Source organism: Mercenaria mercenaria, chromosome 2, assembly GCF_021730395.1.
Source record: "Mercenaria mercenaria strain notata chromosome 2, MADL_Memer_1, whole genome shotgun sequence".
Classification (NCBI taxonomy): domain Eukaryota; kingdom Metazoa; phylum Mollusca; class Bivalvia; order Venerida; family Veneridae; genus Mercenaria; species Mercenaria mercenaria.
This window is the reverse complement of record NC_069362.1, coordinates 100,617,747-100,629,786: the sequence shown is the minus strand read 5'-3', so window position 1 is coordinate 100,629,786 and position 12,040 is coordinate 100,617,747.

The window sequence follows — 12,040 nt, the reverse complement described above, 5'->3', positions numbered from 1 at the left end:
ATGGAGACTAACTTAACCACCAGGTCTGGAAAAAGAATCCGACAGAGATCTGAACAACCGAAATACAGCATAAGTATGAATATACTTGAAATCTAGCTTACATCGTATTACGTATAATTAGGACATATCGTACAAGGCTGAATTGACAACCAGACCTGGGAACAGTACCCGGCAGAGATCAGACAGATAAACATCAGGCCACACGAAATACAGTATTTGTGGAAAAAATATAGCTCGCTGAAGACATATCTAAAATTAAAAAAATCACACATAATTGCTGATATTCATTGTTGAGCTGCAACATCTTGTGGCAAGGCGGAGGCCATGCAACAACAACTTAATTAATAAAGAAAGATAAAGAAAAGGAAAACAATTAAGAATTTATTCCCAACGCAGGTGGGGATGGAATATTAATCATCCGATTTTTAACAAAAATGAAAGCTGACAATTCAAACATGTCGTCCGTTTCTGTTGCTTTTTGAATCATACTGTAGTAAGCGGATATACAGAAAATTTATTTATACACAGGCATAACAAGACCCCTGATTTGTAAACAATAAAACACATTACTGAAGTTAAGGGCTATAATAAAACGTAAATTTAAAGGAGACATTAAAGAAAGACTTTATTTGGGTATTGTTTAATCACCCCTTGGATATGGTTGCCTGCTTTTTAATTTTGTCTTTTGGCAGTTCCTGTGATATGCAGGCTCCATAACCTCAGATCCCCTTCCTAAATTCCAGTTTGTTTAGTTCTGCTCATTGTTTTCTCGTTTAGGGCAAACCCATTATTTTAACTGGGGACCATACGCCGCTTTTCATGGAATTACACGCTAGTGTAGCATTGAAAGTTCCATGTGCACCGCCGTATGAACACATCTGCGGATGTCTATTAATTGTTTTTTTTTTGGTACTTTTAACATGTGTAGATGTTGAGTTCTGCTCAACCCGGGGCAAGAGGGCGTGGACGGTAGCATGCATTTTAACTACCGTCCATGAACAGGCTCAATCAAACCGAGCCTGCAACATTTTCGTTTTTGTTGTGTTGAGCGACCTGTGGAGTTTCTTTATTAAGATTTATATTATTTTATTTTAGAAATCATGATTGTGAAATTAACTATTGATTTAGATTCAATGTATGACAGACCACATGAACAGATTTTTTAAAAATATAATGCATATTTAAATTCACACATATTGATACATGAATATTGAACACATTGTCTATATATAGTTTTGAACAGTTCTCGAGAAATATTTTAATTTCGTTTTAGCACTACATCTAAGGAAGCGTACACCGTACAAATGCCTTATTAGTAGTTGAATAAATCAGAAGTCCAAAACCGAAAGAAGATTCGTTGTGTGAACATGTGTGAGGTCAAGGTGGTACACTCATCCGTCTATTCAAATCCTCATCCCTTCTGGAAAAATTCAACATAAATCTGACAATAAAATTCATGCATATACTCATGTATATACGGAAAATACTGACTATGCCTGCAAATATAATTGAAGGAAAATGTTAAAAGCCATGCATAAGATTCTTTGTAGTTAGTCAGGCTATGTATTTTTTTCTTTAGTACCACAGATTATGTGTTTTAGCACTGATATTAATCAATAGAGATAAGTTTATAATAACGGTGTACTGCATCTTCCTCAGAAGAGGCAATAGCTAAAGGGTGTTAATTATAGTTTACTGCCATAGTAATTGTTTATTATTACACTAAACCATTGATGCTTAATTTTCCTAAAAGGAAATCTCTCTTTCTCTTTTTTTAGCTCACTTGAGCAATGCGATAGAGGCATTATTTTTCAACTGATCTTCATGAAATTTGGTCAGAATGATTACCTTGAAAAAATCTAGGTCGAGTTTGAAAATGGGTCATCTTCGGTCAAAAACTAGGTCACTAGGTCAAATCAAGGAAAAACCTTGTGTATGCGATAGAGGCTGCATTTTTCAATTGATCTTCATAAATTTTTGTCAGAATGATTACCTTGATGAAATCTAGGTCAAGTTTGAAAATAAATCATCTGAAGTCAAAAAGTAGGTCATCATGTCAAATCAAAGAAAAACGTTGTGTATGCGATAGAGGCTACATTTTTCAATTGAACTTCATGAAATTAAGTCAGAATGATTATCTTGATAAAATCTAGGTCGAGGTTGAATATAGGTTATCTGGGTTTAAAAAGTAGGTCATTAGGTTAAATCAGATAAAAACATTGTGTATGCGATAGAGGCTATATTTTTCAATTGATCCTCATACAATTAAGTCAGAATGATTGCCTTGATAAAATCCAGCTTTGAAATTGGGACATCTGGGGTCAAAAACTAGGTCACTAGGTCAAATCAAATAAAAAAACTTGTGTTTGCCATAGAGGCTGTATTTTTTAATTGATCTCCATGAAATGTGGTCAGAATGATTGCCTTGATGAAATCTAGGTAGAATTTGAATATGGGTTATCTGGGGTCATAAAATAGGTCACTAAGTCAAATCAAAGGAAAACCTTTTGTATGCGATAGAGGCTGTATTTTTCAATTGATCTTCCTGAAAGTAAGTCAGAATGATTGCCTTGATGAAATCTACGTAGAATTTGAATATTGGTCATCTAGGGTCAAAAAGTAGGTCACTAGGTTAAATAAAAAAAACCTTGAGTATGCGATAGAGGCTGTATTTTTCAACTGATCTTCATGAAATTTTGTCAGAACGATAGCCTTGATGAAATCTAGGTCAAGTTCGAATATGATATGGGTCATCTGGGTTCAAAAACTAGGTCACTAGGTCAAATCAAGGCAAAACATTATGTAATCGATAGAGGCTGTATTTTTAAATTGATCTTCATGAAATATGGTCAGAATTATAACCTTGATGAAATGTAGGTCAAGTTCAAATATTGGTCATCTGTGGTCAAAAACTAGGTCACTAGGTCAAATCAAAGAAAATACTTGTTTATACTCAAGGTTTTGCTCCAATTTTAACAATAATTGGTCAGAATATTTTTTCCCATGAAATCACTAGGTCAAACATGTTTACACTGTTATGGTGTGTTATGGTGTGTTTCACAGGTGAGCGACCTAGGGCCATCTTGGCCCTCTTGTCTCTCTCTATCCGTCGATCGACCCACTGATGTATCCATTCGATCAACTATTCCTACCTGTGTACCTATTACCTTAAACAATCGTTTCACTTACATAGGACTTATTCGTCCCGTTGCTGGATCGCCTAGATCAACAATTGTTGCCGGATACCATTGATACCCAACTGAATAGAATGGAAAAATTGTAGATATTAGTTTTATTTGTCATAATAATCTGTGTCAAACACTACAAAAGAACCGATGCTTATCATTAAAGATGACAATTAAGATTTTAGTCAAGTAACGGATTTGTTCGAAACTTCAACACCTGATCATTTTTCACTTACTTTTGTTCATTTAATGCTTAAAGCTACTTTCCATGGAATCGCAAGCAGTCTTATCATTTGTCTATATTTTCTTCATGGTTTCAGACTATGCAAATAGCAATTATTTTATTCAAATTCCATTTTGTTACTTTGTAATCGCTTATTTTCCTCGGAGTACCGAAACCTATTTTTAGAACGTGAAATTGAAAGTACTAGCTGTCGCTTTTATTTTTAGATTTGGATTTTCCAGACTGTTTCATTTATTAAATAAGGGTTTGAAATATATTTTAAGAACACTGATAAATCGGAATCTTTAAAGTCACGCAAGGAACTGAAGTGTGCCATTAGGAATAAGATATACTCTCGTAATTCTATTTATCGTTCGCTTGTAGAGAGAGTTGAGTGCCATTTTCCTTGCCAAACTGAGTATGGCTATTTTCTCAATGTGGCAGAGATTGTAATATGCAAACGATAAAACAATTTTATCTTCGTGAAAATCGTGCACTCCCGTGCAAGTACACACCATGTTGTATAATTCACAATCAAGAAGATATTTGAAAAACCTATGTTATATGCGAAAAGAGCAAAATGATGCTAGTAATACAATTCAAATACATATTAACATTATTATCATTTTAAAGTGTATGTTAGCAAAATATAAAATGAAAAAATATATAATAAAAAAAAAAATATTGATCTCCGTTGGAATTCAAACTCACAAAAGTTAGATTCTAGAGCCATCACGCTTACCACTGCACCAAGGAGTCTTATTATCGAAAGAAGCAGTCATTTAAATATCTTTTGTAAAAATAAGTTATAAAAAGGTAGGATACCCCTCTGCTGAAATGGTTTATTCCAGTAACCTTTCAAATCTATAAATAAAAGTCACAGCTAGTAATTGCTTTGCTATTTTTAGAACTGCTAAGTGTCGTCGACGACACTTAGTAGTTTACCACTGAAATGTTTGAAAATACGCCGAATTTAACAATTTTAAATGTTTCACTATTGAAACCAGAATTATTTGACCACGTATAAGTAGAATTATATTTTTCTTTAACGAAATTTAATTAGACTGTGGAAAGCAGATTTAATACAAGTTAGATTTTCACTGGACATGTCTTTAAAATTCGATTTTCCTATCCGGGTCATCTAAATATAAAGAAATTATTTACCCTGTTAATATCGGTTCAATTTCTAAGGTTAAAACAAAAATCTTTATATTTTAGATACAAAATGTAAATATAAGTTAAACAAAATGATTTGTTTGATTTACCAAATTCATTTCTGTTTCTGATGTGTTCCTCACTACGGACGTCCTGGATAGTTTCATCATTCACTTCAAATAACTGTCCAGTTGCAATATTACCCATACTTCCGGTATAACTTATAAGTGCAAATAGCTTTCTCATAACAATAATAAATTATAATGCTAAATAATCTTTTCATTTATCAAATCAGTACGAATATTGATTTAATCCTGTAAGTGTTTCATTTTGTTTAGAACGTATTTGTTTAAAGTGATAAATTTCCAATTTCAATTAATTTCTCTTTTCCATTGCATTTTCTCTTACCGTCTAGAGAATCGATACTATTTTCTTCCTGTAAAGCCTCTTCTTCTGTAACCTCGTTAAGAGGAACTGGCAACCTACTTAAAGCAACTGCTCCTTCAATAGCTTCAGTGATATCTGTGGTATCCAGCGTCACATTGTCACTGACAATAGGATTGGTAGTGTTTAATATTTTGACATTCGACACCCGATCCTTGATACTTTGTAACAGTTTCTATTGTGTGTGTATGATTTATACATCTGAATTCACGATACAGAGTACTGCAAACTCCCATTTTTAATGTTATATAAATCACAACTAATTACCATGAGGTAGAATTGTCCTGTGTGCTTGCATTGTTATACGCACATGCTTCATTTACGGAAACGAACGATTCGCCGTCCCGAGTTTAATTACATTTGCTCGGAGACCCGAAGAAATGTCCGCGGCTCCGTATATGTTTTGTGGCCAATTTCTTACAGTTGCGTATGATATTATTTAATTTGCATAATGTTAATAGTAATCTTTGAATATTTAGCTACATATCGGGATGAATTGCATCTGTTATTTTGTTATATAGTTAAAAATAGTCTAAATCGCCGACGTTAGCTCCTCCCATTTTACTGTTCGGCAACCTCCGTAATGTGCGTGACGTCATAATTTTAGGCCCGGGTGAAATTGAATAACGCTGGATATATCATCGTGAGCACTCATACAGAGTAGGTGTGTTTTTTGGGGGTCCGTCTTTTAAGGTTATGGGGTGGGAACGGGGTTTATATTTTTGTAGGAGGGAATAATGATAACTTAGGAACTATAATGTAACACTTTAATAATAATTATTTGTCGTTTAAGGATTTTTTTGGAGTGTAATTCTTGGTACATTTTCGGACTTCAACCAAGTTAATTTATTGGTCTGAGGAACGGACTAAAATGCACGCCGCTATATTTATTTTTGTGGGCATTGTTTTGGGTGTCATTTTGGGATGGGATTAATTTGTTTTGTTTGTATTTGAGGCTCCGATTTTTTTTATCGTTTGAGGTAGATTGAAGGCAAATCGACGCAGTCAATCAGATATAGGAATAAAATATTGACATACATTTAAATAGTTCAAAGGCGAGATCGCCATTGAACTTTATAGAATATTTCTTTGTGCATTTAACAAGTCGGAGGCAAGGGACTGACATCGACCTTTTATAGGATCTAGAACTATAAGTAACAATTAAATCTATATCGTTGTCGCCGTCGGTTTTAAAAATGTTATGTTTCTGAAGTAGAGCTCATCCTTTAAGTAATTAGTAGGATTTTCTAGATTAAGTAAACTATCATAAGGAGCCTCACTCTAATTATTCTTTTTCAGGAATTGAATTATTGTGTTTGGGTTTTTATGCTATGGGATGGGTAGTTTTTATGTAGGGTGTTTGGCAGGAGTTTGGCGAAGTTGGGAAGTGGTAGATTTGATTTCTCGTTTAGTAATTATCTAAATTCATGCGGTTTTAATGTCATATAAAACTTCGCCTTGCTCCTCATATCATTGACTACGCAACAAGTTAAATTAATACTCTATATTTATTGCATGCATAATTGAGCACATAAAAGCAAACAGTGTTGTTAATATTGTTATATTCATACATCTATCATTAATAACAATAGTTAAACTTGAGATCGTATACTTACTTCTTTCTAGTGTTTTATAGTCCCACCCACCACCCCCAACACACACACACACACACACACACACACACACACACACACACACACTTGCAATTAATGTTTCCGCTCCAGTGTTTGGAAGGGATTAGCCAACGAGACTAAAATTCTTTTATTCTACGTTAAATTTAGTATTCATACACCCTGGCTGATTTGTTCCAACCCATCCTCTCTGGTATATTAAGTCAGTCATGAGGCAGACCATGCAGGTGCGTAGCTCCTGCGATGAGAGCAGCGTGTCACCCAACCAGTATGGTGTGGTTGTCATGTTACTCTCGTTATGTATTAGGACCCTAGGACGAATTCATCCCCACTCAACATTGGTACTACGGGTTACTATGGGTTGCTCCACCCCATACGCATCCGGTGTACTTTATACTCATGACTCACAGAATTTAGCGCCATGTTCGCAGATATCATGTATGTATAGCTTAATATATCATTGACAATGGGTAGCCATTTAAACCACCTTTCCATTTCCCTTATCTACCGTGATTGTAGATCACTGTTATGGCTCCTGGGTCGGGCCGTGTGTCCGACGGAACGACCCTGGAACCTTATGTTTCATTTAACCCTTAATCATTAACATTGCAAAAAGATCAATTATACGCCTTCACTTGGGTTTTCCTGACAATTACGTGACATTGAGTTATGGGATGTATATATATCTCCAGGCGGTCCCCGGGTACGGGGTGGTGTCAGAATTCATGTCAAGGTTATTGCCCTTTTTATTTATTATTATGCTATGTTTGGCCTGGATAATATTTCCTTAAACTTGGTACGATTTTACACCATGATTGGTGGTACCTAGTTGTATCCCTTTGTAGGTGTGGTAATACGTGGAGGTCAAGAAACTGGTGTCCAAAAAGTGGGATGCTGCCGGATTATGCGGCCTTTGTTATTAATCGATGGTCTAGGTCTGTTGTTAATTTAACAGTCACATATTTTATTGGATGGCCAAATTACTATAAAAATCCCTTGCCGCAAGATTATTATCAGGTAACATGTATAATTCTTACTACTTGAATGGAAATGTCCAATTGTACCCTGTTGCTACTTTCATTTAAAGTAAGGAATACCGGTATTATGTACATTACTGTCTTAAGAGCAAATATCATTTTAGCCTATGCCAATGTATAATAAGGTTGTATATGGTAATTACAGTGCAACCCCTTTAGAGCGGACAGTACTGAATTTTGTAAAGTTAAGCTGTATTGGAAATGATGGTTGTGAGGTTTAATCTGTCCAGTATATCAGAGTAAAACAATGTTAATGGTTACAGAAAAACTGTGTTGAAAATATGAAGTTGAGATCAAAAGCAATTCCCACGACTGTGAATAACTGTGATAATACACTTCTGAGTTCCATGGAAGGACACAGTATTACTTCACCAGTGTTAGTGCCCGGCACTTCTACACAAAGTGTACAATCTTCACCGTTTGCTGCCATTGGTACTATGACAGATGCGTTTCAAGTTCCTCAGAGAGAAGAGTTACCACGTGTCTTTAACCCCGACCCCCCCCTTATTTTCCAGGATGAACCGCAACCTAGGATGCCAACATACGATGGTAAAACGAAGTTTGAAGCATTTATGATCCAGTTCCAGCTAATGGCTAAAAGGAGTAACTGGGACCACGGTAAACAGCTAGAGCAGTTGTGGTTTAGCTTGCGAGGCACTGATGATTGCGTCCGAGCTGCCTAATGCCATAGATGCGGATCTGGAGACCCTGATGTCGGCTCTGAAGCGATGTTTTGGAGACCACACCCTGGAAGAAACAAGAAGAGCGAGATTAAATAGTATAAGGAGAGCACCGCGGGAAAATATACAGATATATGCAATGCGAGTTAAAACCGATGTTGGGAGAGGGTATCCTGGAGCTTCAGCTGACCTGCTAAATAGATTAGCAATTGAACATATTTAAGAGGATTAAAGGATAGAGAGTTGGCGGCCCATATCTATAAATTTAAACCTACTTCTGTGACTGAAGCAGCATCCATGATAGAACTATACGAGTCGTTTGACAATAATTCAGGTATCAAAGTTAGATCTGTGAAACTTGAAGAAAATAGAGAAGTTAACACTTTAAAAGCACAGTTAAGCAAACTCGAGTCTCAGGTGATGAATGAAAAAAGGAGGACTCAACGGCGAAAAAATCAATGCGAGAAGTGTATGCAAGAAAATAACCCCTATGGATCTAGGTGTAACCATTGCTATAGGTGTGGAGGTAAGGGTCATTATCGTTATAATTGTCCAGTTGTGGCTACTGATAAAGGGAAGGGTTCGTTAAACTAGACTGGGTGGGGACTGACGACCAGGTCTCTGCCCAGACGGCAGAATGTAGGAGTCCAGGGTTTTTGGGGAGCTTATGGTCGGGCTCAATACCAAAGTTCCTGAATCTTCAAGGGATTTAACGGATGGTTTTTCTAGCTGTTTGGCGGAACAGCTTAATACAGGTGTCGACAAGAGTACAGATGGTTTGAATGCGCTGCAGGAGCGGCAGGAGCGAGATCACGGAAGGGATTCTACAGCTGCGAAGGTCACCGTGCCTATTAGGGTGCAAGGAGAAGAATTTAATGCTGTTGTGGACAGTGGGGCTGAGGTATCAGTCTTAAGTAGAAGTAAAGTGGATCTCGTTAAGGAAACGTAACGCGTGCCTAGAGTTGGGAAGCGATGTTAAAGCTTTGCGATTTGCCGATGGAACGGGTGCAGATAGATCTCAAGTGTCTGTACTCAAAATCGATATTGGTGACCTCACATTTACATGACCAGTTTATGTGGCGGACATTACAGATTTCTTACTTGGTAGTGACATTCTTGATAAATATAATATTTCATTTAACACGCGTAAAGGTCTAAAAGTAAATAAATAGTGGATTCCATGTGAAACAGAGAGGAAAAGTGGACAAGTTAGGAGGGTTGTAGTAAGAAGGAGTTTCACTGTACCGGCATATACAGAGATGATAGTTGGAGGAAAACCTGATTGAATGCTTAGTAAAGATGTAGCACAGATTTCTATGGTAGAACCTACTTTTGAGGACAAAAGGGGCATGCTTGTTTCTAGAACAGTAATCTTTAACAAAACTACTGAAGTACCTGTCAGACTGATGAATTTTCCGGTTGGACAGATCCGGCTGAAGAAAGGTTATCTTCTTGGTGAACTTCATCCAGTTCACGATATCACCAGTGTTCCTGGGTTAGAATGCTCCAAGCCTGAAATGGAACAAGATGAATTTATATTAAAAAAGGTTTCCACGGAGCAACAGGAAAAACCTCCCTCTTATGTTATTCCTGATCATCTTCATGATCTTTTTGAAAGGTCATCTATAAAATTGAATGAAATACAAAAAGCAAAGCTTGCTAAAATTTTAAATGACAATTCTTCAGCATTTGCGAGATATAAGCTAGACCTAGGTACATGGACTGTTGTTAAATATTGTATAGACACTAAGGATGCTACACCTGTTAGGTTCACGCTTAGAAGAACCCCTAGAGCATTTGAGGGCGGGGAGAAACAATATCTTCAGGATCAGATAGACGCAGGCATTATAAGACCATCAAAGTCGGCCTGGGCTGCTCCAGTAGTTCTAGTGAGAAAACCAGATAATACAGTCAGGTGGTGCTGTGATTATAAGGGCCTTAATGAAAAGATAGTTCGTGATAGTTATCCTATTCCACGAGTGGATGACTGTCTAAATAGTTTAGGTTCAGCGAAAGTTTTTTCGGTAGTAGACTATATGCAAGGCTATTTTCAGATTGAAGTAGATGAGAAAGATAGACACAAGACTGCAATCTTGACAAAGTATGGCTTGTATGAATATTGAAAACTTCATATGGGACTAGCAACTTCGGGCAGCACCTTCCAACGATGCATGGAATTAGTGATGCGAGGTTTACAGTGGGAAATTCTACTCATTTATTTAGACGACTTGATAATATTCAGTAAAGATATAAGTAGTCATCTAGATCGTCTCAGTATAGTTTTTGAAAGACTCAAGGAAGCCGGTCTTAAGCTTAAGCCTTCAAAGTGCAAACTTCTCCAAGATTCAATTATTTTTCTAGGACATATCGTTTCCGCAGAATGAGTCAAACCCAATCCTAAATTGGTAGAAACTGTTAAAAACTGGCGAAACCCTGAGGACTGCAAGGCTTTAATGCTATTCAGTGGACTAGTAAATTATTATAGGCGCTCTATTAAGGGCTTCAGTGAAATAGAAGCACCATTAACAAAATTGTTACACAAAGGCGTAACATTTAAATGGGATGACGAATGTCAGATCGCTTTTGAAACACTTAAGGATAAACTATGTAACGCACCGATACTAGCCTACCCCAGATCAGAAGGAAAATTAATTCTACATACCGACGCTTCTGATGTTGCTATTGCCGGAGTTCTTAGTCAAATTCAGGACGGACAGGAAAGGGTGATAGCCTATGCCTCAAAGAAATTAGACAAAGCACAAGTAAAGTATAATGTCACAAGGCGTGAATTACTAGCAGCGGTGGTTTTCATGTGACAGTTCTGTCATTACTTACCCGGAGAAAAAGTTTCAATTACGTGTTGACCATGCATCTCTAAGATGGTTAGTTAGATTTAGGGACCATACTGGACAGTTAGCTAGATTCCTTGAAGTAATGTCACAATATGATTATGAAATAATACACAGACCTGGTGCAAAACACCAAAATTCGGATTCTTTAAGCCGCAAAGATTTCCAACCTACCCGCTGTTCTCATGCTTTGAATAGTGAAAACTGTGTCGAATGCCAGACAGACTGGGAGGATTTTAAATACTGTGTTGACAATGTGAGAGACCTAGGAGAACCTCCTCGCATATGCGCAGTGACAGATGACGCCACCCTTTCTTGTAGTAATAAGTCAAGACCTAACTATGGGAGCTCGGAAGTTAATTTGTTGCCAAATTGGATGACTGCATACTCACCTAGAGAATTTGCTCAATTCCAGCGTGAAGATGATAATTTTTGTCAGGTTCATAACTTGTTAGATTCTGGTATCTCCCCAGAAAGAGATCAATGGGCTGCTTATAGCCCTGCCCTTCGCAAATATTGTCTAAATCAAGAAAATATCTGCAAAGAAAATGGAGTACTGTATAAGAAAAAATCATTTAAAAATGTAGAATACAAAGTCTTGCTGGTCCCAAAGATTCTTAGAAACGAGGTTTTGCTGTATTCGCATAGTAACCCTATAGCAGGGCATTTAGGAATTACAAAAACAAAGGAAAAATTAAACAAGATTGTTCATGGTTTAGTATGACAGAAGATATACAACTGTTTGTGATATCCTGTATAATATGTGGGAAATCTGAAGGGCCAGCTAGGAAACCACGAGCTCCACTTTCAAGTTATAGTGTTGGAAACGTGAAAGA